Below are 24,356 nucleotides of genomic sequence, written 5' to 3'. Positions count from 1 at the left end.
AGCCGGGGCCCGCCGCGGCCGGACGCCCACCCCTGCCGGCGGGCCCGGGCTGGAGCCGCCGCCGCTGCTGCCGCCGCCGCCGCCGCCGCCGCCGGCGGAAGGAGCGGCGCGGAGGGGCGGGGGGCGGCCCCGCGCCCCGCGGCGGGCGGCCGAGCCATGAGCGCGGCCCTCGCCGCCGGCTCCGAGCCGCCGGCCGGCCTTCAGCACGCTGCGGAGCCACGCCGCGCCGCCCCGGCGGGATCGCCCGGCCTGCGCTGAGCCGCGCCCGCCGCCGCCGCCGCCGAGGTGAGTGCCCCGCGGGGCCCGGCCGGCCGCCGCCCCATTGTTCCGCCCCGGGAGGGCGATGGGGGTGTGGGAACGGACGGGTGCTGAGGGTGGTGGTGGTGGCGGGGTGTGTGTGCACCGAGGCTCCGCGGCTCCGGGGGGAGGGGTGTGTGTTCCCCGCAGCCGGAGGCGGCCTGGCCCGCCTCGGGGCTGTCATCCGGGCGCATCCCATTGCGCGGGGGGCCGCCGGGAGCCGAGCTGCCAGCCCGCCCCGGGCAGCGGCGAGCCGCCGTCGTACTACAGCTCCCAGGGGGCGGCGGCGGCGCGGTTCGCGGGGTGGGGGAGGCCAGAACTTGGCGGGGAGACGGCGCTGCACTCCCCCCCCCCCCAACCCCTCCCCAACACTTTTCCCTTCCCTTTCCCACCTTTCTCCCACCCCTCAGCCTCCCCCGCGGGTCTGTGCCTCCGGTTCCGCCGCTCCAGCCCGCCCTCGGGCCGGGGTAGTCCTCTGTGAGCGGGAGCAGTCCTCGGGCACGTCGACCCCATCACCCGGTCCCACCTGACCCTTCCCGTTCTCCCCCCTGGGCCCTCGCAACCTGGTGGGTCGGTGGTTCCTTGGGGACCGAGGAGCACGGCCAAGCCGGGGTTGGGCTCCGGGAGCAAAGAACTTACTTGTGTTGCCCCCGGCTTTGCCCCTGCCGCCCGGAATTCCACGAGATGGTATCGGTGCCGTGGATGCCCCGGTGAGGGTCAGAACCGGGACCTCTCGATCCGGGCTGGCCCGTGGGGGAACGGCTGCTCCCATCTTATTTTTTCTGGTGTCCTGGGCGTTGAGGTCGGCTTGGAAGGCAAAAATGTGTGTGTGGGGGGTGTGTGTTAAAACACACATAGGTTCCGCGCTTTCCTCGTGCGCGGGGAGGAACCGATGTAACCGAACCTTCCCCACGTCGCATCGGGGACGTGTCTTCAGCAGGTGGTGAACTTGTCCCAGCCCCGCGCTGTGCTAGCAACCACTTGCTGGAGTGGAAATGTGAGAAGGATGCATATCTGAATGCATAAGTAATGCTACATGACAGGGCAGGCTGTCGTGCCGTTGCGTGCGCCGCGTCCGTGCGCCCTGGGGGGGAGCGCCGTTTGACAGGGTCATCGGGGGCTGCGGTGTTGCACCCCGGCCGCACGAGGCAAAGGGCTGTCGATGGCGTGGGCTCGGAGAGCAACCTTTGGCTGCGGGAGCATCCCTGCGCGAGCGGTGCTCTGGGAGGCTTAAGGCCGGGGAGCTGTGCTGCGGACGTGGCTACCCGCTCGTTATCCCGCCCGAAGTCACGACGTGCAGCTCCTTCCACCCGCCTGGGTCTCTGCGACGGGATGTGCGTGCGCCTTGTTTTGCTGCTTGGGCGGTGGGAGGGATAAGGAAAGTGAGTCATGGAGGAAGTGATTTGCCCAAGGGTCGTGTGGCGAGCCCGGTGTGTCAGTGCTGAAGCGAGACCTCCTTTGGCTCCGGTGCCCCGCGACAGCGCTGGCCGCTGCCGTGCCCTGCGTGGGTACGTGATAACGTGCCTGAGGCTGGTGCTAGTGCAGAATTCACCGGGGTGACGTCGTCGCCTGCTCCTCTTTCTCCTCCGTGGAAAGATGTGCGTGTCAGCGTGATGCCTCTACGGTAACTGCCGGCTCCATCGGGAGCTTCCAGCGCATCCAGAACCCTGAATGCTGTAGAACCTCCTCACCTGTGATTTTTAACATGTGTTTTTTGCCACTCGGTGTTTACTGGTGCCTCCCCACCACCCTGACCACTGCTTTTGTTACCAGGAAAATTGGTTTGGTGGTGGTCAGTGTTTGCTGTGACGCAGCGTTGTGGGTGTTACTATGTCTCCCTGCCCCAGAAGTCCCTTTCTTCTTTCCAGACACCCCCCCCACACCACTGGAAAAAAAAGAAGAGAGACATCAGCTAGAGGAAAGCTTACTCAGAAACTTGAAACCGCAGTTGTTGCTCAGTTTGAGAAAGTGAAGCGGGTTGTGTTTTGTACTTTAAAGCCTCCTCTCGCTGTTAGAAGGTGGCTCTCTGGCCGCTTGTGTGACAGGTTAAGGGGGACAGACAGACCACTGCGTGAGGTGCCCGTGGCCATTGCAAAGCTGGAAGCCCTGAGCTCGCTTGGCTCTGCTGCTCCGGGGTGGCTTCCGAGGATGTGCCGGTCTTGCGCTGCAGCAGCTCTGTCGGGCCGCGGACCTGGCTTGTGCTGGTCCCTCAGGTGTCCCTTAGGTCGTTTTCTATTGAGTCGTCGGCCCAGCTGGCATTGTGTCCTCTGCAGTTGGTTTTAGGGGTGGGGGGGGGAGGGATGAGGACGATGACACAACTTTGAGTTTCCTTCTCCCTGCTGCTGTTCTTTCCTGCTGAAACCTGTGAGCACTCGCCCTCCCAGCTTGCTGTGTGTGAAAGGGGTGCGGCAGCTAGAGAGGAGGCTCTTGGTTCCCTCCGCAGGGAGCATCGGCTCTGTCCCAGCTGGTGGTCGCTGTTCCTTGCCACTCTCAGGTGTTGTGCTTTGCAGCTTGCCTGGCTTGTCTTTAGTCAGTTGCAGTCCTGAGGAAAAGATGGGTCCTGGGCTTGTTTTCCACATCCCCTCTCTTGTTGGTACAGCTTCTTGTTCAGCGCTGACCTCCTGTAGCTGAGCAGAAGCCCAGAGCTTGCCCTGCAAATGGTGTTTCCCTTGTGCTGTCGCTCTTTTGGCCGAGACCCAGCGTCATGCCAGGGCCCGGGATGAGGGGAAGCACAGGAGAGTTGTTATGCTACCTTTGCAGCTACCTCTGTTTCTTTAAAAGAAGAAAGTGTTTATTTTTTTAACTTCTAGTTGGAGTTTTTAACAGGCAGCACGCTGCGTGGATGCACAGGTAGGCTGGCTGGAGGTAGCGTGGCGATGCGACGCAGCAGTATTTTGCCAGCATCCCCTTAAGCCACATGAGTGGAGCACGAGGAGCGTTGCCAGCACGACTCTTCTGGCAAATCAAAGAGAGAAATAAAATCCTAACGTGGGTCGGGACTTGGTGTTGTGCAGCTTTCCCTTCCTCCCAGGAAGATGTTGCCCAGCAAACGTGTCTTCTGGTGATCTGGCATGTGTTTCTGGGGGCTTTTGGGGGGCTGTCTGTATGTACATGGTTGATCTCCATGAGACTAAAACTGCCCTGCGAGGTTTCTTGTGGTGCTGGGGGCTGCAGGGAAAACACTCCCCTTGCCATGGCGGAGCAAGGGGCCTCTCTCTTGGTAGTGCATCTCCAGCAGCTCCGTGAGGATGGTCAAGGTGAGGTTCCCAACTTGTGTTTCGAAGCTGCTTGTTGCCTTCCAGCAGGTCAGTCTTTGTTCCTTCCGGCTCTGCTCCCTCTGGCCAGTGCTGCCCCGTATGGAAGGTGCCCAGGGAACTGTTGTTTGCTGGAGGTTAGCGGGGATGGTTTCTGTTGCTGTATTTTGCCCTTCCTTGGCCTCTCCCCAGGAGGCAGGCCCAGCCAAACCACGTGGCGTGGGTGAGAGGCACCCTTTCTCCTTCCGCTGTGCCTATTCCAGGTCATCTGCTTGGCACTGGGCCCTCCCTGCAATGGGGCGCTGGGTCGGCTTCCTCCCCACCCAGTTTTCTTGGAAACTCGGAGGTGGAGAGGGCGATGGGTTCTGTTCTAACTGGGGCTGGTTCACTATGGTGCTCGCCACCGCCCCAGGGCCGCACTCAGTGGGAGCCAGGGAACATGCATGTTGCTGCGCCAGCGTTCCCTGCCCCTGGCTCTGAATCACGGCTTGCTTGGCCTCAGACCTCTCTTCTCAGCTCCCGTTGCCCCTCTCCCAGGGCGCGGGACGGGATGTCGGAGGAGCACCCCACTCTTCCACGGGCAAGGTTACCTCTGTGCCGACTGCAACCCTCCGCTGGAGGAAGCAGTGTGAGGATGATGGGCCGTGGCACCCTGGAGCGATGGGTGGGAAGCTGGTTCCGCTCTCACCGAGGCTCGCTTCCCACTAGTTTGGCCTTTTTTCCAGAGTGACAGGACGGTTCTTCAGCTACTGGTGTATGATTGCAAGCGGCTCCCCTGTTACCTGGTGTCCTTGCCGGATCACTGGGCCTTTCCGGACCCTCCACGAGGCAAAGCAAAGGCTCTTCCCCCCTGTCCCTCCAGCATCTTGTCCCAGCGCATCCTTCCCGGCAGCTGTAGGCAGAGGAATGTGCTAGCCGTGTTTGGGCATCTTTGGGAGACCACCGCCAGCTTCGTCCAGAGCTGCTGGAGGAAATGCCATGTTGTTGCTGCCTTTTGTGTCCTAAGAGCAGGAGCTGGGTTTGGGCCTCAGTTGTTTTCAGCTGCGGCTCAAGATGCCTTGAATCCAAGCAAGGGTGGGGGGATGATGGCGATGATGGGGAGCTGCTTCTGGTGCTGGGCTAATAGCCTCCATGGTGGCTTTGAGACCAGGCCGTGCGCCGTGCCTGGAGGTGGGGCGTCACCCTGTTTGGTGAGGAGCTCCGCTCCGCTGGAGCCGAGTCCCTGGGCCGGGAGCCAGGCTTGTTACAGTCTGTGCCAGGGAGGGCGAGACTTGGAAAAGCCACGCAGAGCTCCTCCTGTGTGAGAGATGGCCCAAAATGCTGTGCAAAAGCCACAGAGCCCTCCTTGTTTCCTGCCTCTTGCCTACTGGTCTTCCCTCTTCCCCGGAGCGTGTGGGAGACTGCAGGACAGATCTGCCCGGGAGTGGGAGGGCTGCGCCCCTCGGGTGCCTCAGCTCCATCCTGCCTCCTCAAGCTGCTGATGGGGGTGGGTTTGTTTTGCAATTTTACTTGTGGGTTTTTTGGGGGTTTTGCTTTTTCTTTTCTTTTTCCTCGCTTGTTTTCCCCTTTTTCACCCAGCCTCTCCCACTGCTGGATCTCCCCATCCGTGCTGCTCCTTGCCCGAGCAAAGCTGGGCGCGCTCTCTGGCACCGCTCGACTGACCGGCTTTCCTTCTCCTTGCTCGGCCAAGGAAGAAGGGAACAGGCCAGGATATGGCCTGGTGTAGGAGGTGCTCAGCGGCACCATCTGTTCACGTACTCTGTGCTTCTGAAAAACGTTAAGTGCAGGAAACGCCAGGCTCTGCCAGAGTCCAGGTGTCTTACAGCCTCTGCCGACGTTCTGCACCATCATGGGGAGGTTTCAAGCACTCTGCAGCAGTGAGGGCTTGGGTGGTTTGGGTCAGGTTGGTTTTTGTTTGCTTGTTTTCCCCACCTCTGAAGTAGAGACTGGGAGGAAAAGTGAAAGGAAATGACTAAACCAAAGACCGGAAGGGAATATGGGGCAGAGCTAGGGAGAGTAAGCCAGGATTCCCAATTCCTGCTCATCGCTCCACTTCCTGCACAGCTACTGCTTTGGGTCTTGGCCTCCTATTTGAGTCCAGGCATCAAGGGGACTTTTCTGGTCCTCTGAGAAGCTGGAGGTCAGGAGCTTCTCTCTCGGGAAGCATCCTCGATGCTCCATGAGCTTTCCAGTCCCCAGGATTTGCCAAGCGGAGGAAACCGCGAGTGTGGAAGGTGCAGTGGGTGAGGTCCCAGCAGAAGTTGCAGACTGTGCTGGGTGTCTGCTTCCCCCAGTGAGCCTACTGTCCCCTTTTGCCGAACAGCGAGGGGCTCCCGCGCTGCCCTGCGAACGGGAACGGAGAGGGGGGGTGCGTGATGGCTGCTGCTTGGTGCTGTTGTCCTGCAAACGCTGGGCTCTTGGCATCCCGGAAAAGGCACAGCAGGAGGGTGCAGTCAGGAGAGGAGATGATGTCTTATGGCAGGGTGGTTGCGAGGGTCCTGAGGAGCCAGGTGGAGAGCTCCGAAGTGCAGCCAGGGCTGCGTCCCTGGGTGACTCTTCCCAACTGAGGTTGTGGCAACCCCCATGGGTGCTGGAGCTTTCACCGCTTTCTTGGTGGGATTGGTTCCAGTGTTGGTCTGTGGCAAAGGATTGGGCCAGCCAGGGCCTGAACAGAGCGGGTCCGGCCACAGGCGAGCCCTGAGCACGGTGGTTAGGCTGGGCTGAAAGCTGCCTGTGTCCTGCCGCCGCGCAGCCTCGCTTGAACTTTTCTCTGGCACTGAGCAAAAGGAACTGGGGGAGACCTAGGGCTGGTCCCAGCAAGTTTCCTCTGCTCTGCCCGCCCCCAGATGCAGCGGTGGTGGGCAGAGAGAGTAGGGGGGGGAAGATGATGACACACACGACATGACGACTGGGCTGCCGCCCGGGAGCATGGAGCAGTTTTCTAGGGACGTGAGGGATGCCGCCTCAGTCACGACAGCTTTTTGAGCAAGCCTCTTTTTGTCTCTGGTGTTCCCTGCCTTCTTGGGCTGCGACACAGGGGAGGCGGGGGGGAGGAATGGAGGGGGGAAGTGAAACTGTGGTTCAGAACAAGCCCTCTGGATGGCAAGAAAATTGCTGAGTAGCCGGTTTCCAGGTTGCCGAGGTCCTAGCCAGGGCTTGGTGCGGCTGCCAGAAGCAACAGGCTTGGAATTTCCTCTGCCTAGTGCCAACTCTGCTCGGGCTGGCCGCAGCACCTCAGCCGGGGCCGAGGCCGCTCTCGAGCCCCACAGACGGGGCGCTCCTGGAGCAGGGGTTACGCCAGAGCTGGAGCTGCCCCCCCCCCTTCCTCCTCACTCTCGCGGCCTGGTTTCTATTTTTCTTTTCCAGGGTCCAAGCTGTTTCAAATTATGCAGCCCCGCGCCTCCCGCGGGGCTCCTTGAGCAGCCGCCTAATGAGCTGAGCTCCTGACAAACTTTGCTCTGGCTCTGGCTCCGCTTGGAAAATTTTACAGCCTTTTCAGAAAAAGGAAATGCCAGGAAAGGCCTGTCTCTTCTTACTTTTATGAGGGGGTCCCGGTTGAGACGAGGCGAGATGGGCTCGGGGAAAAAAGGAGAGGGCAGGATGGAGCTCGTGATACCACGACGTAGATAACGCTTTCCAGGGTCAGGGCGAGTGGGCTCCGTGCCGGAGCACGGTGGGAGCGAGACCCGCGGGGTGTGTGGTGGGCACAGAGCTCCTCTTCCACAAGGTGGTGGGTGGTGGTGGTCTGCATCTTCCCTCCCAGTGTAGCTACCTGCCGTTTGATCCGTGCTGATTGTGCTTTTTCTGAAGGGCGGTGGGTTTATTTATGCCACAGTCACCGGTGGAGGCTCCTGGAGGCTTGCGGGAAGGACCCCCATCAGATGCCAGGCTGGTGGTCTCCCCTGTCCCAGGGGGTCAGCAGGATGCCAGTGGGCGTGGGGATGTTTGCCCCATCCCTGGGGGTGTTCAAGGCCAGGTTGGATGGGGCCCTGGGCAACCTTGTGTAGCTCCAGGGCTGGAGGTTGGTGGCCCTGCCTATGGCAGGGGGTTGGAGCTCTGTGATCCTTGGGGTCCCTTCCAACCCAGACCAGTCTGGGATTCTATGATGTAGGAATAGAGGTGCTACCAGCACAAGGTTTGACTTGAGAGGGACAGAAATGTGCAGTTTGCCCCTTTGGCTGTGATTTATTTGCCTGCCTTCCCTTGGTTAGGCAGCACTGGGCCAGAAGCCTCCCCTGGTTTTGGATAAGCTGCCCCCTCCCCTCACAGTGAGGTGCCCAAGGTCTGCCCTTGGTTCATCTGGTTCCCTGCAGCAGAGCGGTGTTGGAGAGGAGCTGTGGGTGTGGGCTGCCCCTCGTCTGTCCTCGCTGGCATCCCAGATCCCTTTCCAGTGGTGTTTCCAAAGGGCGTCTTGGATGGGGCGAGATGGAGCCGGTAAAACTGCGTCAGGCTGGGGAGGGATGGAGGCTTCTGTGCCATCCGTAGGCATCAGCTGCTGCCAGTCGTGGTGGATGAATGTCTGGCATGGGCAGCGATGGCCCTGGGTGGAAGGAGCCCTGCGTGGGTCCTTGCTCTGAGGCCTTTGCCTGTTATGCCTGTCAGGAGCACGGTGCCAGATGGCTATTTGATTTGGCAGCCCGGGCAGGCCTGGCAGCCTGAAACGCGGTGTGGGCACCAGAACTGTACCCTCCTCTCCCTTTATTTTTTCCTTTTTTTCACCCCCATCGCTCCTCTCCTGCTGTGTCGGGCAGGAGAAAGCACCTCCCAGGGCTGCGGCCCCACTTCCACCTGGGAAATGAGCCATCCATCCCCTTTCCTTTCCATGTCCCTCTCCCCGGGGCTCATGGGCAGCAGCCGAGATGGTGTTTGACAGTGGAGCCCGAGCGCCTTCGCCCCTCGTGGCTTCACAGCAAGCCAAGGTGCTCTGTCCCAGCTCCTTCTCGGCACTGGGAATGCGCGGGATGAGGATTCAGAAGCTGGTTAAACACCTTTCTGTTGCCACTGCTTACTTTGGTGACACATGTCTGGGTTAGAAGGGCTGAAGAGGATGCTTTTTTCCCGTACTCTTTGTTGAGCTTCCTCACTGTCAGCAGGGAATCCCATTTCATGTGAGCTGGGTGCTGCAAGAGACGCAGCCAAAGCCCCTGTTTGCTGTCTTGCACCACTTTCTCATGGTGAAGACAACAAACAAAGAGCCAGGTAAGTGTGGGGACAGGGGCTGTACTTCAGTTAGTCCCACCTTTCCTTCCAAAAATGTCTCTGCGAGCCGGTGGCTCGGTGCTCCCCGTGCCTGGCTCGCTGGCCTGGGATCGAGAGCCGCCCAAGTTTCGTTCCCCGCTCTTCCAAAACGCTCTTTCAGAAACCAAAGCAGAAGGCATAGCGGTGTTCAGGGTTTGAATCTGTGCTTTGAGGCCCTAAACCAAAACGCAGTTGACCCCCAAACCCTCCCAAAACCCACCAGCCCTGCTTTCGCTCAGTGAAAGTTTCTCACCCCCCCTTGTTTATATTTTAAGGGCATTTTTGCTGGTGCCGGCACAAGGAATGGGCCACCTTACTCAAGAACTTGAAGGCTGCGGGCCCTCAGAGGTCCACAATGGGTAGCTTAAACCTAAAGCTGCCCCAGGATTTCCTAGCTCTCGGGCTGTGATGCTGGCAGCGCCGATGCTCTGAGCCCTTCCAAGGGGTAAGGGGCAACGTTGACGTGTCCCTTGGGGCTGCTGATCCCTGTCTGGGCGATGCCAAGCTTTGCACTCACCTCGCAGCAACCAGATGGAGAGGTTAATCGCTTTGCCCAGCCGCTCGGGTTGAAACAAGATTGCAGGAGAAGGGTGGATGGGGTTGATGTCTGCGTCGCTGGGAGAGGAGACAGGGGAGAGGTGAGCACGTCCGAGACTGGTGGCATGTTTTGGGGTCACTGCTTCTCTGAGACCCAATCCTGAGCGTGTCGGGTGGCCGCTGTTGCGGTGTTCAGTGCGTGGTGTTGTTTGTGGCCGTTTGCAGCACCGTTGAGGGGAGCATGCGAGGAGTTGATCTCTTCTTTTAAACGGACAGAAGGTTCTGGGTAGTGAATGCACTGGGAGAGGTCAGGCTCGCTCTTCCTCCTTGCCTCCTCGCTAGGCATAGACATTGGTGTGGCCAGAGCAGCTCTGTTGTCCTGCTCAGCAGACTCAAGACCTGGGCGGCTGAGCCGGAGCTGAGAGCCCAGCAGCGCTCCTGCCAGACGTGGTGTTCTGATGGATGGAGGGGATGAGGCGGAATTGGGACCTGGCTTGAGAAGAACATGTGCCGCCCAGGTTCACAGGCGTGCATCCACAGGGTGCCCTCCTGCACTGGGGAGCCCTGGGTGATTGGTGGAGCCTGGGCTAGGGAAGGAGGAGGGGTGCTGGGGGAGTTGGGGGGTGTAGTGTGAACCGTGCGGGGAGCCTGTGCGTCGCCCTGGGCAGGTAGGCTGGTCTAACGCCTCACCTGATTTGCATATCAATTAACTTTTATTTTAAGAGGACTCAAGTGGACCCAAGTGTCAGACCACATCTCGGTCTGGTGTAGGAGGAGCCCGGGAGCTGTTTGATTTGATCTGAACAACAAGCTTGAGGGTGGTATGTCTTAATGAGCTAGAGACCCCTTGGGCTGAAATCAGTTCCTTTCCACTGGAAACGGGTGAGTGCCAGTTTTTTGGGGGATGTCACGGTGCCTCTGAACAGGCCAGGCAGGGAGGGAGTGGCAGGGAAAAGCTGTGGCAGACCCTGGCCTGTGGATGGGCAGAGTGAGGGTGGGTGGCTCCCCATCGCCATGCGCCTTGTCATGTCCCAGTGTGGTGGAGGAGAGAAAGGTGGTTTTGGGGTAGGTGCTGGGCGCAGAGCTCCCCTGTTCGGCCTCGCTGCCGCAGGGTGGGGAGGAAGCCAACCTCCCCTGCCCGGTGGCAGGAAACGAGAAGCACGTGGGCTGCCTCGGAGCCATGCCAGCACCAAAAGCAGTGCAGCCGGGCTGGGGCTCGCCAGCTCCCCCACCACAGCGCCCGTGGCTCTGTTCCGTGTCCTCTGCTTGCCAGACTGGGGCTGGGGGAGAAACATGGACCCCCACTTTGGTGATGGTGCTGGTAGTGGTGGTTTCCCCTTTTGGCTCCAATGCCCAAAGCTCCCAGAGGCTGCAGCCAGAGCTCCCAGGCTCTCTTTCTGCGGGGAATCTGCTGCCCCTCCATCCTCAGGCACTTGCCCAGGCTGTGTCTGTTGGTTGCCAGGCTGTGGCACGTGCCCGGAATAAAGGGGGCAGCGAGCTGCCTTCACCCATGTCCCCGTCACCAGGCTCAGCCCCGGTGTGCCGGCTGTGCCGGTGCTCGCAGCCACCGCTGCTTTGCCGGTTTTGCCTGGTGGGGCTTTTTCCAGAGGTGTCTCAATGCTCATCCTGAGGTCCTGTCTTTGAGCCCCAGCGGGGGATGCGGGATGCCCGCTTCCCATTGCCAGAGTAGCAGGTTATGGGAGGGAAAGGCAGCCTGAGAGCTCTCTCGGCAGACTCTGTTGTGTTTGTCCTGTTCAATTACAATGTAGCAGCGGCGGCACCAGCCACCGCTGCCGCCTTCCTCCCCTCGCTGGGCTAGAGCGCTGCAGGCTTTCGGCAAATGCTGTCTGCGGACATCTGCTGCCTCCTCCCCCCGCCTCCTCCTGGCAAGCAGCAGCCGCTTTCCCAGCGAACAGCCTGCGCTTCGCATCACCCCCCTGCGCGCCCGACCGAAGCTCCCTTCTGCTCTTACAGGCTCCTTCGCAGGACCTTGAAATGGTGGTGGTTCCCCCCCCGGGGGGCTGGCTCGGCTCCAAGCAGTCTTCCGTCTCACAAGACCGTTGCTGGGAGGGGGCGGGGGGAGAAGAAATACAAATAAGAAAAAAATCAGGATGCCTGATGGAGGGGGGAAAAGGTTTATTAAAGGTGATGCGTGCCTGTGAGCCTGTGATCAGTGATCCCATGCTCGGATTCTCCCCAGCCCGTGCACAGACTCTGGGGCGAAAAGCTTGGAGGTTGTTTGGAGCAGACACGGCAAGGTCAGCTGGGAGCCACAGCACCGGTGCCAGAGCTGGACGCTTTGGGCCGATGCCGGGCACGGCTCTGTCCTGCGCAGCTGCGGGGTGATGGACAGAGCTTGCTATCCCGAGTATTCCCCTCGCCCCTTTCGGGGGGGAAGAAGGGAGGTTTCTTTCTTTCCTCCGAGGCGATCCTCTCCTTGGGGGTAGTGGCTGTGGAGCTTTGTCTCCCAAAAGTGACCCCCCAGGGGCTTGGTGGCCCTGCTGAGCCAGCAGCACCCAGCCAAAGCAGCGTTCCTGCAGCTTCAGCCTCTCAGCACCACTGCACCGGGTTCCCAATTGTGGGCACGTGTGTTCGACGCCAGAAAAGGTTGTGGTACCTGAGAGGAGGTGTTGGAGATCTTTATCCCAAACTGAGCCGGCTCTCCTGGACAGGACAGTGATGCCCCCAGCTGTACCAGGAGTGCTTCTGGCCAGGGATGGGGCTTCTCTGGAGGTGAGAGCGGAGGAGCTGGGAGGGATGGAGCGGAAGGGTTGAACTAATGAAGAGGGTGCGGGGTGCATGTAGCAAACTCCTTTCTCCTGCAACTGGAAAAAGTGGGAGGTGGGAGCGTGGAGGCAACGCAGGGCTGTGATCTCGGGACAAGCCCAGGAGGAGGGCTGAGGTATGCGTGTTCCTCAGAGGAGATGGGAGAAGATGAAAGAGGATTCAGCAGCTCAGATTGTAAGGGCAGGTTTGGAAGAAGGAGCTGGAGGGGTTGCAGGTGGGCTGTGAAAACACAGCTTGGGAAGGTGGGATAAATGAAGCCGGTGGGGAAGTTGTGCCTGGATCAGAAAGATGTGAGCCTGATTCAAGGGGATTTTAGGCAGGAAGGCACACGTCTGTGTTTGGAGGGAGAGGGATCATCACGTCTTCACCATGACCCTCTTTATGGTGCAGGGGGTGCCGAGGTGCAGCCAGACCCCGTTCTGTCCGTGGTGTTTTGTGGGAGCATTGCTGGGCACGCGCTTGGGCTCCAGCCCCCCTCTTTGGTTAGTAAGGCCGTGGTCCGTGCCTGTGCCAGGTGTCGGAGCAGTGGGAGAGCCGGACGAGTGCTGCCGGAGGGGCCAGCAAAGTTGTCTGGGTGCCTGTGAGGTGACACAGGGGACAGGAGCTGTGGGGCCAGGCTGGAGCAGGGCGTCTGGCCAGTGGCAAGCAGGGAGACTGGGGGCCCATGTGGCGAGCAGGACCAAGGCTCTGTGGCGTCACCCATGAAGGACCTCGGTGCGTTTTTGTGGTGACCGGGACTGGTGCCGCACAGGGGAAGGGAGAGAGCTTTGAGCAATGGATCTGTCAGCTAGACCCCAGTCGAGCACTTGGGTCTCCTGTTTGCCTGGGCAGTAACCACAGGCCCCTCCTCCTCGTCAGCGCGGTGCTGAGCACGGAGATGAAGCGAGGGAAAGATGGGGCGTGCGCCTGAGAGGAAGATGAGAGATGCCGCTGAGAAACAGAACCCAGCTCCCTTCCTCTTTGTGTGCTGGCGGATACTTGGTGGGGTGGGGGCAGCGGGGCTGGGCTGCAGGCCAGAAACGCTCGCACACGTCCCCGCGAGAGGAAGCTGAAATGCTGCAGGAAGCCACACTCTCGCCTGCACAGGTGAACCAGAGCCGCTCTGGTTGCAGGGGTGAGACAGCAAAGCCATGCGTCCCCCCCATACCACCCCACACCACCCTGGGCAGCTGGACCGCAGCACAGAGCCCTGGTGGAGGTGGCTGAGGAGATATGGCAGCCCAGGCAGGCGGACTTTAAAGCCTCCCCGGGGAGGGGGAGCATCACCAGGGAAGACTTGAACAGAAGGTGCCACATGGATGCTGGTTGCTGCCTTCCCCCTGGAGCTTGGTGACGGGGCACAGCGTTACCCTGGGGAAGACAGCATTCATGGGTGGAAGCAGAGGGACCGGCAGAGCCCAGGAGGTTTCTGGGGAAGAACGTCTTCCCCCCCACCCCGAGAGGGGAAGGGGTGCTGGGGAGTCTGGTGGTACCCTGCCCGCAGGAGTGCATTCTCTCTCGGTGCTGTCCTGGAGCACATGCCCCTGGTCACAGCTTTGTGGCCGCAGGCTCCTTGGTGTGGCTGTGGCATCTTGGCCGTAGGGACTGGCTATGAGCTCAAGGAGACCGGTACCTGGCTCTCCTGCAGTAGTGTGTTCCATGCCAAGGCTACTGCAGGGCTGTACCGCAGGCTCCCACTCCACCAGGCTCTTGTTTTCCCCTGCCAGGAGTCTGAGTCCCCGGGTGAGCCCAGTGGCAGGACTCGGTGAGCTGGGAAGCCCTCTGAACTTGCACGCAGGCAGCACGGTCCAGGTACCCTGGTGAAACCCGCAGCAACCATCTTCCTCACCTGTCTCTTCCCATTCTGCAGAAGACGGAGCAGGGAGAGGCAGAGTGGGGGGAGGATGGTCTCCACGCAAAGGGTTAACGCTGGCTCTCCAGCCAGGGCTGTGCGGCTCCAGAGCGGTGTTTAGCAGCTTGCTCCAGTTGGCGCCTTTCCCAGAATGCTTTGGAAAAGCACTGCCCTCTGACCCCCAGTACAAACCGAGCCCAGCACGTGGGAGGGAGAAATTACTCCCAGACCTTCAGGCTCCAGGGTTTACAAGCTGCCTGCAATAAAGCAGCCATTTTTTTCCGACAGTTACTAAATCTCCCCTTTTAGCTCCTCTGCAAACCTCTACCCGCCGCTCCTCACCCCTGCCCCCCTCAGCCCCGCTGCTCCCCACTTCTGTCAGGGGCGTGATGCTGGCTTGTTCCCCATCCTGGGCTGAAAGTTGGTGGGAGCTCGAGCCTCGCCGGACTGCAAGCGCTGCGTCTCGCTGTGGGGCCCGTCCAGCTTGACAGCTGTCCGCTGGCTTTCTGTGCCAACCGGTGCTGGTGGCAGCAGGCTCTGTGGGTGCCTCTCCACAGCGTGTGTGCGTGCGTGTGTCCCGAACCTGCTCCCCATGCCTGGGGGGTGCACATTTGCACCCCTTTCCCAAACCCTCAGAGAGTTGGCAAGGTGCTGCCGGGGAGGACGCCTCATCCCTGGGCAGCTGCGGTGGTGTTTTGGTGTCCGTGTTAGGGACTGGGAGCCAAAGGGCAAAGGTTTTCTTTCTTCTGGGCTGGTGCTGATGGCCGGGGCTGGGCCTTGCTTCTTCCGCGCTGCCATGGCTTGAAACAGGAATCAAGAGCCGCGGTGTCGGCTCTTGCCTGTCCATCCGCTCCTTCGGTAACTTATTCTACCCGCGCTCCCCATGGCGAGCGCAGGATTAATCTCCAGGGAGGCCAGCCAGTTTCTATGGGAGATTGCTGCGTGGGAGGCTCACGAGGCTTTGCCGGCTCGTGTTTGTAATGCCTGCCGTGGCTGCAGAGTGCCAAGCGCCGCCGGTTCGCATGCGATTTCACGACCAGCCCGGTTGTGTGGAAGCGCCGAGCTGGCGTGTGGGGCAGGTTGTGGAGCTCTGTGCGTCCGGTGCCGTGCTGAGCGTGCTGGCGTGTTGCGGTGCCGTGAAGGGTGCGAGGAGCGGGCGCGTGTTGGTGTTTGTACAGCATGCTGGGAGCAGAAAGCGCCAGTTTGCAGGTGGCTCCTGTGCCACGGGGCGCTGGTGGGATTCAGATAAATAAAAAGAATCAGGAGCTGGTATTTGAAAACAACCTCTTCTCCCCGCTCCTCCCACCTCCGGCACGCATTCCTCCGGCACGGAGCAGGCGAACGTGGGGAGCTGCCAGCAGCACACAGCCCCAGCTGCCGTGGCGGGTGCCCCAGCCTGCTGCAGGGCGCTCAGATGCAGCAGGTTGCCCAGGCCTTGGCTGTGCCACTGGCGGGGAGACGGCCCTTTGCCTGCGCAACTGGGGCCGCTCTCTCTCTCTCTTGAGGGAAACTGGAGGCACCCAGCTCCCAGCTAGGCCTTCAGTTGTCACTGCACTCCTCTTCAGCCCCGGCAGCTTGCCGGGAGTGGTGCCGCGGTGGCGGCGGACCGGTGCCAATCGTTCCCCTGGGCGCGGTGTGTCAGGGAAGCCATTTTCCCGAACACATCTCAGGCTGGGCTAGGGATCCACTCGACATGCAACAAAAAAGCACATTCATCTGAACCCCCTTCTCTCCGCTCTCCGAGAGCTCGGTTTTGTTTTTAAATCTATATGGCAGGCGACCAAACTGGCTGAGTCAGTCAGCTGGCTGGCCACCAGAAGCAAAAATGCGGTTTTGTCCCCTCCCTCGTTCCCCCACCACTCCCCCCCCCGCCTGTTCCCCCCCTGGATTTTTCTCCTCCTTCACTTAGCGACAGTTTCATGTATCGACAACAAACCCCCTTTTGCCTCCTCCTCTCCCGGGGCCAGGACAAGTGGAAGCTGGTTTTTATTTTTGAGATAGGGGCAGAAGGTGCAGGATGGTGGCAGCCTGGCTGCTGCCTGGGAAGGGATAGGGAAGGGGCGGCAGCTGCCCATGGTGCCTGGGCCTTCACTGGCCGATGGCAGCATCCACGCTCCCACGGGCAAGTAGATGGAGGGCCGGAGAAGTGAAATGAGAAGGGAAGTGGGACTCCCTTGGGTGCTGGTGCCCAGGAGCTGTGCTGGCCATGGGCTGGCTTTTTTGGGGGAAGAGGGGAGCAGAAGGTGGCGAGAGGTAAATCTTTGGTCACAAATGCTGCTGGCTGCCGTGGCACAGCCATGGCTGGTTGCAATGTTCTCTGGAGTCGGCTCTTCCACCGCAGAGGTGGGAGTCAGCACGTGCCCGACGTCTCGTAGAGGGTTCCCAGAGCGGTGAGCAGGCATGTTTGGCCTCTCTGCCGGCTCCTGGGGAGGCAGCTCCTCATGCGAGAGGAGTCTTCACCCACAAACTGGCCAGTTGGTTTTGGAGGGCAGGGGGCTTTCTTAATTTGTATCTTGATTATTTTTTTGGGGTATTTAGAAACATGTAATTTGCAGCAAATGCTCCAGCCCGACTCCAGCTTCTGTGTTCCTCAGCAAGAGAAGCTGGTGTGAGAGAGAGCCTGCAGCCAGCTGGCTGCTGTGAGCTGGGCGGGTATCCGAGGAGAGACCCGCGCTGGTCTGAACTAGTTTGCTGCTTCCTCCACCATACATCACCGTGTGGTTGCGAGACCACGTGCTTCCAAGGCGGCAAAGGCAGGGAAGGGAGAGGTGGATTTACTGCTCCTTATTCTCGTGGGGAGGGACGTGACGGGCAAAGGAAGCGACAAAAAGGTGAAGCAAACCCGCCCGTGTATTTTGCTCCTTCGAAATGAAGGGAGCATGAAGGGTGCACCAAGGAGGCTTGGCAGTGCCGGTGGGGAAGGGTGCTGGTGAGCTCCCGGTGAGGTGGATGTCACACGGGGGGGAATGCAGACATGAGGGGAGGGATAGCTGTCTTATGTCACCAGAAGATGTCAATCTGCGCATGTAGTTGGCGTGCCCACCTCTTCTCCCGAGATCCGATGGCTGTGCCTGGACTCCACGGCGTGTGCCTGCCTCCGGTTCAGGCAGGGACTGGGAGAGCCAGGCAGAAGTGAGGAGGAAGATTAGTGTGAGACACTGCTGGGATCTGGTGTTTGTTGTCAGGAATGTCTTTCCTTCCCCACCTCTCGAGAGTGTGTGCCCCTAGGGTTGGGAGGTGCGAGGCGAGCGGAGCTCTGCCACTGCACCCCATGTTCCCTCTCCGATGGACTCGTCACTGCCCCTGATGCAGCCATGCTTTTTCCTTACGCTTCTTTGCGGTCATTTCACTCAGCAGATGCCTGGGATGAAGGAGCAGTAGTGGTTTGGAAGGGATTGTAAGCTGACTTGGGGAGAGACTCTGGAATTGCTGGCTGCCGTGGCTGGGTGTGGAAGAGGGGACCTTCTCTGCCAAGCGTGGAGCGCCCTGGGAGCTGTTTGCCTGCAGTGTCTGTGTCAATGGGTACCGCTTGATCCCAGTATGTCCTTGTTGGCTTTTGCTTTTGCTGGGGAGAAGGAAGCCAGACTCCTCCATTCCGTGTTGTCCTGGCCAGCGTCGTTTTCCTGGCTCTCGTGCCCATGCCTGGTTGGATGGTGAACCTGTGGGGATCTTGAAATCCCATCGCTCTTACCGAGAGAGAGGCATGGGGGTGGCAATAATCCCAGGAAGAGCCTGGTGTTTGCATCCTTCCCGCATCACGATCCAAAAGCTCCGACAAACGGCCTGGCCTTCACCCTCCCCTCCCCGTTTACACTCCTCAAAGTACTGGTGCTGCCATACAGCTGCTTGTGCTGTTCCTCCTGCTCGGAGGGAAGCATCCCTGAGGCATTACTTAATTTCTGCCCCCCCTGGCCCCCCCCCGCTGAAGTTTGCTCCCTGAGCAGGTGACCGGTGTTGGGCACACTCTGTTTCTAACCTCGTCCCCGCCAGGAAAGATGCTCGTAACAAGGTCTGACCCGTGGGCAAACTTTTAAACAAACACAAACTCCCGCATCGGATCGATGCCTGGATCAATGGGGTGGTTTTTTTTTCCCCCCTCTGTCAGAAATAGAGCAGAGCTGTGTTGACTCAGTCTGCTGAGGCCATTTCCCAGCACGTCTCCCCCCCAACCCCCCCGCCCCATCAAAGGCTGAAATGAAGAGCTGGACTCTCAAGCTCCTTCCATTTACCTTGTCCCACCAAGTTTAAGGGTTGTCACCTGCCTTGTGTAGGCTTCTTGGAGTGTCTCACTTACGGTTCTCGGAGCTAGCCTGCTACCTTGAGTGCACCAGAAGGGTGAAGAGAGACTGGGGCTGCTTGGCAAAGCCCTGAGCAGGGCTGTGGTGGTATGTACTTTCTGTCTGCTGACCTTCCTACCTGTCAGGCTCCCTGTTGAATGTGTGTGTGTGTCCCGCACAGAAAAAACAGCATTCGAGGCTTTGTGGTTTTACTCTACCTGGAAGGGGGGAAAAAATTGCTCTCATGGGACTAGAGATGCAAAGGTAGCTGCTGTTGTCATTATGTGAAGGATGGACGCTGGCTGTCACCTCTGTGTTGTGCACAGGATGTTGCCGCCGTGCTGTGGCATCAGCAGGGCCAGCAACCAGGGCTGAGCCTCTCCGTGATGGTCTCCACCCAACAACAGATACGGGAGTGCGAGCCGTGCTTGGCACAGGGCAGGTGGGCAGCTCTGTGCCCTGGGGACCGCCTGCTCCTGGGATGTATGTCCACATTTGGAAGCTGGCAGCCCCTTTCCCATTCTGCCCCGGGAGTGTGAAGGCGATCGCTGATCGGCCCGCATGGAGCAAGGCTGCTGGGCTTGGCGGTCGATGGGGTGAATCTGCCGACGTCTTGGATGCTTGGGAAGAGCTACAAGGGATGTGGAGCCCGTTCTGCTCCAGGAGCGAGCTGTTGTGCCCGCAGTGGCAGCCTTGCCGTGGCTTTGGCTGCGGCGTGCTTGGGGAAATCCCGCCAGGCCCCAGCTGGTTGTGAGCTTGGTGCCATGTCTTTTGGCCTCACGTGGATCAGGCTCTCCTCCCTTTTCCAGCCCAGAGGTGGGGGTTGCTTGAATTTGCCAAACCAAGCATTGTTGAGCGAGAGAACTGGCGTCGTCCTTCCCTTGCTGTGCCATGAAGTGTGCTCACTGCTCTGGAGCGTGGTGCTGGGGCCCCAGGGCCAGCGAGGATACTTGTCCTGGGACAGCCTGGTTCACACTGAAGCCAGGCAGCGCCGATCGAGGTGCCTGGCTGCATCCCGCAGTGTTGCCGTCTTACGTTGGGCCCGGCGTTGCATCCACTGGTAGAGAGGCTTCCACCTTCTCTCACGCCCCCGCGCCGCTCTGTACGCGCACACGCGTACAGATGCAGGTCTGTACCGGCACGAACATGCCGGCGCGGATCCGTGCAGCTCAGCGGGCGTGCCCACGCCGAACATCGGTACAGGCCGGCCCACGCCGGTACGGGCCTGCGCGCCGTCATGGAGCCAGGCGTGTTCGCTTTCGCACAGCTCCGGGCCTGTGCCGGCACAGCCGCACATGCACACGGGCTCCTGCGCTCGCGGGCACCGGAGCTCAGCCATCGTGCTGGTCTATTTTTGGGAGCGCTCCTAAGAATTGTGAGCGCGTTTCAGATGTTAGAGTCTTAGATGGGGGGGGAGAAGCTTGAACAGATGGCTGGAGGGTTCAGAGCAGCAGCCCTGCTGAGAACAGATATTTATAGGCGGGTTTAACCCTTGTGTGGTCTCCGGAGCCACGGTTAAAGGAACAGCGTCTGAAGTGAATGTTGTGGAGCTGTGTGATGACCTCTGAGGGCACGCTGTCCTATCTGGTTTCCTTGAGCTGTTTATCGGTGTGGTCTGGAAATCCTGCCTGGGCTTTACCTCCTTCTCCAGGGCACAGATGCCGATGGCTTTCCCTGCACTGTGGAGCCTGGTTTGTCTAAGCCTCAGTAAAACTGGGCCAGTAATGTGTATAAAACTTGATGTCCAAGCCAGGGCAGGGGGCTCCGAGGCCACTTTGTGCTTGCATGACCAGTAAAATGAGGACAGAGACTGTGTTTTGTCCCCTTTGCACTGATATTTGTTTTTTCTTCTCTTTTCCCCCCCTTTTTCACCTCCCTTCTTTCTGCCGTTGGTTACCCAGATTCATTCTTTCCCCTCTTGGAAGGCGAGGCCGTGTTTTCATTCAGGTGTGTCCCCCTCCTAAAGATGTGCAGGTGACCCCCTGCCCTGTTAGATCCATCTGAGGTTTGTCACCTGCCCTCATCTTGCGCAACCATGTAGGGAAGAGTGAAATCCGTCTCTCCGGCTGCACCTGCTCTGTTAAGCTCTGTGGAGCAGCTCTGGCTGGGAAGCGGGGAGCGCAGCACGCTTACGCTGCCAGATCCACCTGTAGCCCATCCTTTCCTTTGGCCTCCAGATTTGGGACCCGCCATATTTAACTTGGGTAGCTTGTCTTGAAGCCCAGCCGAGCATTAGCAGCAGCAGGAGGGCGCGATCTGGGGACGAGTTAGAAAGCCATGCCCTTAGGTGGGGAACTTAAAGAAACCATGGAATGGTTATGTCTGGGAGCAGCAGGGGAGAAGGCTCTGGCGCTGAAAGCAAGAACTGGGAGGAAGACCTGGGGGAGCTGCTTGAGTCCCTTCGGGAGGCTTCTTAGCCCGGCTCTGGTCGGAGTGGAGCTGCTGGGGGATGCTGGGAGACTGAGTGGAAAAGAAGCCGAGGTGGGAGAGTCGGTGCCGCATGGGCAGAGAGATGTGCTGGCTCCTGTTTGTGGCCCTGAGAACGGGAAGCTTAAGTCTAGCTCTGAGACAGTGGGGGTAAAGGAGCGGCAGCGCCGGGGTGGGAAAGGACACATGTCAGCAGCTGGACCCGTAGGGCTTGAGCTGCAGTGGTTGTGCGCAGCGGTGTGCGCTGGAGATGCTCCTTCTCCCTGTCCAGACTTGGACTAAATCCCATGTCTGAGGCTGAACTCTGCAGCAGCAGAGGGGTCCTGGGAAAGAAGCGGTGCTGAGTGGTACAGGGGTGTTTGCCAGTCCTCTTTGTGCTGCTCCAACACTCCTGCGGAGCTTCTGATATGCTGGAGGTGGCATTCAGTGGCTCTAAGTCAGGGTCTTGGTCCAGAGCTGGGTTCCTGGCCGAGGGCTTTCCCACCGGGGCTTGGTGTACCCTTCAGCAGGCTGAGTTTGTTGTTGTGTACCCTGGTCCCATGCCTGACGGGAAATGGGGCGCTGCTTTGCCCTGGTGTGGGACTTGCTGGTGCTGCCACTGTGCTGGGGATCAGCTCTGTGTCTCGGGGGTGTGAATGCAGAGTGTCTGGAGTCATTGCGCCACTGGGGATGGGAGAGTAGGAGAGCCAGGCTATGTTGGAGCTGCTCACTCCCTTGTTTGTCCATCCCAATTTCAGACTGCAGGCTTGGAAAGTGGTCGCTGCTGCCGTTGCATGCTGTTTCCCCCCTCACAATAAGTGGTTGTGTTCTCCCCACTCGCCAGTGCATTGAGCTGAGTAGTTCTCAGGTCTCCCCGAAGCTCTCGGTCCCGGATCAGCACTTGTGCTGCCATTGAAGCGTGACTTTGGGGGCGAGTGAGAAACCCAGTTCCTCCCGCTCGTGTGTCCCCCCGCACCGCAGCGCGTCCCTGAGAGCGTGGCTGATCCTGCCAGAGACCCAAGCGCGGAGCTGGCAGTGCCCAGCAGCCGGCTCGCAATCGGGCTGCGTTGCGTCCCCAGGCAGACATTTTGTACCCCTGCGGGAAGGGCCGGCAGCCACCACCCTCCTCCTACCTGAGTGAAGGAGAGTGCGTGGCAGTCCCGACCCACCCAGCGGGTAGGTGCCGGTGCCAGGGACCTGCCCACACTCGCCCGGCCTCCCACAATGGCTCCATTGTTCAGGAGAGGGCAAGGAGGAGGCTGCCTGCAGCTCCCTTGGGCATCCTTTAACCCTCTCTGCCCGTGGGGCTGCAAGCACGGCTGCGGGGCAGGAGGGCCCTGGGTAGGCTGAGGGCGAGCTGGAGGGCAGCACCAGCATCTTGAGGGCAGCACCAGTGTCTCGGCGCCAGCTGCCTCCAAACCCGCTGGCTGCCGCTGTCTTGAGGACAGCTAGCACGTACCTGTGCCCCAGAGAGACAGGGCCCCACTGAGCCGTGATCTCCTCTGACAAGGTGTAAGGGAGGCTCTCTGCCCTCCTTCTTACAGGCTGCCTGCAGCCGCGACCTTGCTTCGGGAGCATCCCTCATCCAGCCCCACCACGGCTGCCAGCGGCAAAAACATCGCTGTGGCCCCTGGTGCGCATGCCGAGCAGGACGTGTCTTTAGGAGCGGGACGCTCAGGGTGTCGGGGTGCTAATTCCGGCGGTGTGGAAGATGTTTAAAGTGATTCCAGCCTGATCAAAGTGCCGCCTTCTTCCTTCCTGTCATGTAATGCGATCGTGGAGCAGCGAGCTGCCCCGGGGTCTGCTGGGGCTTCTGGTCCCTCTTGTTGCAGGGACACAGCCTTGGTAGGGCGCAGGCATGCCTTACGGCGCTTGGAGCCAGAGCCCGGTGTTGGTGTGCCCAGGAGGACAAAGTACCATGTCACCAGGGTCTTTGCTGCCCATCTTTCAGCAGCAGCGATGCTGCTGCACTTGCTTCCCCATCAGCTGACTCCAGGGATTACAGGGCTGCCTCAGTGCCCTGGCTCTGTCCTTCGTGGCAGACTTCCTCTCCAGAATCCGTGGGGTGAGGGAGAGGAAGAGGCATTTGGCTGGCATGCTAAGGCTGCGTATGGGAAGCTTTCTGGCTATTGGTCTTTGGAGATCACAGAATCATAGGGGTTGGAAGGGACCTCGAGAGATCATCGGGTCCAGCCCCCCAATGGCAATCCCAGTGTGTCTCATGTGAGCTCAGAGACTTGTGAATCAGCTCGGTAATCCCAACAGCCGAGAACTTTGAAACCCAATAGGTGCCGTGTGAGCATCGCCAATTAGTCCTGCTGCAATCCCTGCAGCTAATTTCCTTGCATCTTAACCCAAACAGTTGTCCTGCTTTGAAGGACCTGCCTTCTCTGCTTCTCCGCCCCTTTGTACCCCGGCTCTGCCGATAACCGGCGATAACTTTTCCTTATGATTTGTTCCGGGTTGGTTTTTTCCAGTCGTGGCACTAACTGGAGCTGAGCTGGGAGAGCTCGATGGCCCCAGTTACTGTACCGAATGCACATGAAACTGTGGCAGAGCTTGATCCAGTTGAGCCCCGGCTTGACCCACCACCCACCCGACTGCCTGGAGGGCTGTGGTTGGTGAGATGGGGCGATTTCTGGCGCTTCCTGCCTGTGTTTCTTGGGGGGGGGGGGGTTGGGGGCTGGAGGCTTGAGTCGGAGTTTGATTGGTGGTGCGGCTCGGTGAGGGTTTTGTCTGAGGGCGATGTAGCCCCTGGGACTCAGGGCTTGGGTCCGTTGTGGTGAGGCTGTGTCTCTTCGCACCCCCTGAGTGGGAGAAGCTGGGGAATTTTGGTTCGAGGTGCGGAGGAGGCTTCTGGGAGGTGAAGTGCGGTGAGGAGGCGGAGCAGCTGCCCTTTTGGTGTGTGCACTGGGGAACCCCCTCTCGGCATGGGTGACAGTAAAGCCAAGATGGGGAGCAGGCACTCCGCTCTCCTCGAGGTCTCGCCTCTCCAGGACCCCCGCTACCCACTGGCAGGCAGAGCTGCCCCCCAGGTCAGCTGCAGGATCTTTGCTGCCTGCACCGATCCGATCTGGGGAAGGTGAAGGGTTTTCCCAGGGTGGAATTTCCTGCGAGGCAGATGCGTGGCCACTTCCCCTCTGACCTCAAAGCCCCAGTGATGCGCCTTAGTCATGATGGCATGCAAATGGGAGGCAACGGTGGGGGCTGGAGGGAGCTGCTGGGAAAAGGAAGTGACCTCAGCCGGGGTTTAAATATAGAGCCCAGGCTCAGCTGCGTGCTGGGCCTGGTATTTATAATCCTGGAAGAGCGCGTGGCGGCTCTGTGTCTCTCCCGCAACCCGGGCTGGCAGAGGGCAGACTCAGGGCAAGGTGCTGGGACAGCCGGCCTTGCTGTGCCCCCCCTCTTCCTGGCACATCCCTCTTCATCGCCAGATGGGCTGGGATACATACTGTGCAGACGCAGTGCTGGAATCCGTGCGGTTTGCTCCAGCCTCTGGCTTTCATGTGTTTAGGTGCCAGGAGTGGAGCTGGAGTCTGTCTCTCTCCTGGCTGATGCAGATTTTGGGAGCAGCCTGAGGACCCTGGGTCTGAAACGTGCGCAGAGCCATGTCGAAGCAGGGCTCTTGGCTCAAACCTGCCCTTGGTGAAAACATCTTATCTCCTCCGCTCTGACCTTCTGTGTTGGAGGCTTGTCGTGCTGCTGGTCATGCTGCAGGGAGTGGCTGGG

General features: G+C 59.9%; 1 protein-coding gene across 1 annotated transcript in view; it reads left to right on the top strand.

Moving 5' to 3' along the window:
• The first annotated feature begins 251 nt into the window (after positions 1–251).
• The window catches only part of BCL9L (BCL9 like), a 41,230-nt gene continuing 17,125 nt past the window's right edge, over positions 252–24,356 (top strand). Inside the window, exon 1 of the mRNA XM_084275064.1 lies at positions 252–285. The gene's annotated coding sequence lies outside the window, so the exon portion shown is untranslated. The remainder of the gene's footprint in view (positions 286–24,356) is intronic.

This window comes from Gallinula chloropus, assembly GCF_964237585.1.
Source record: "Gallinula chloropus genome assembly, chromosome: 24".
Lineage (NCBI taxonomy): Eukaryota > Metazoa > Chordata > Aves > Gruiformes > Rallidae > Gallinula > Gallinula chloropus.
The sequence above is the reverse complement of the archived record's forward strand: the minus strand, read 5'-3'. Positions and strand labels throughout refer to the sequence as shown.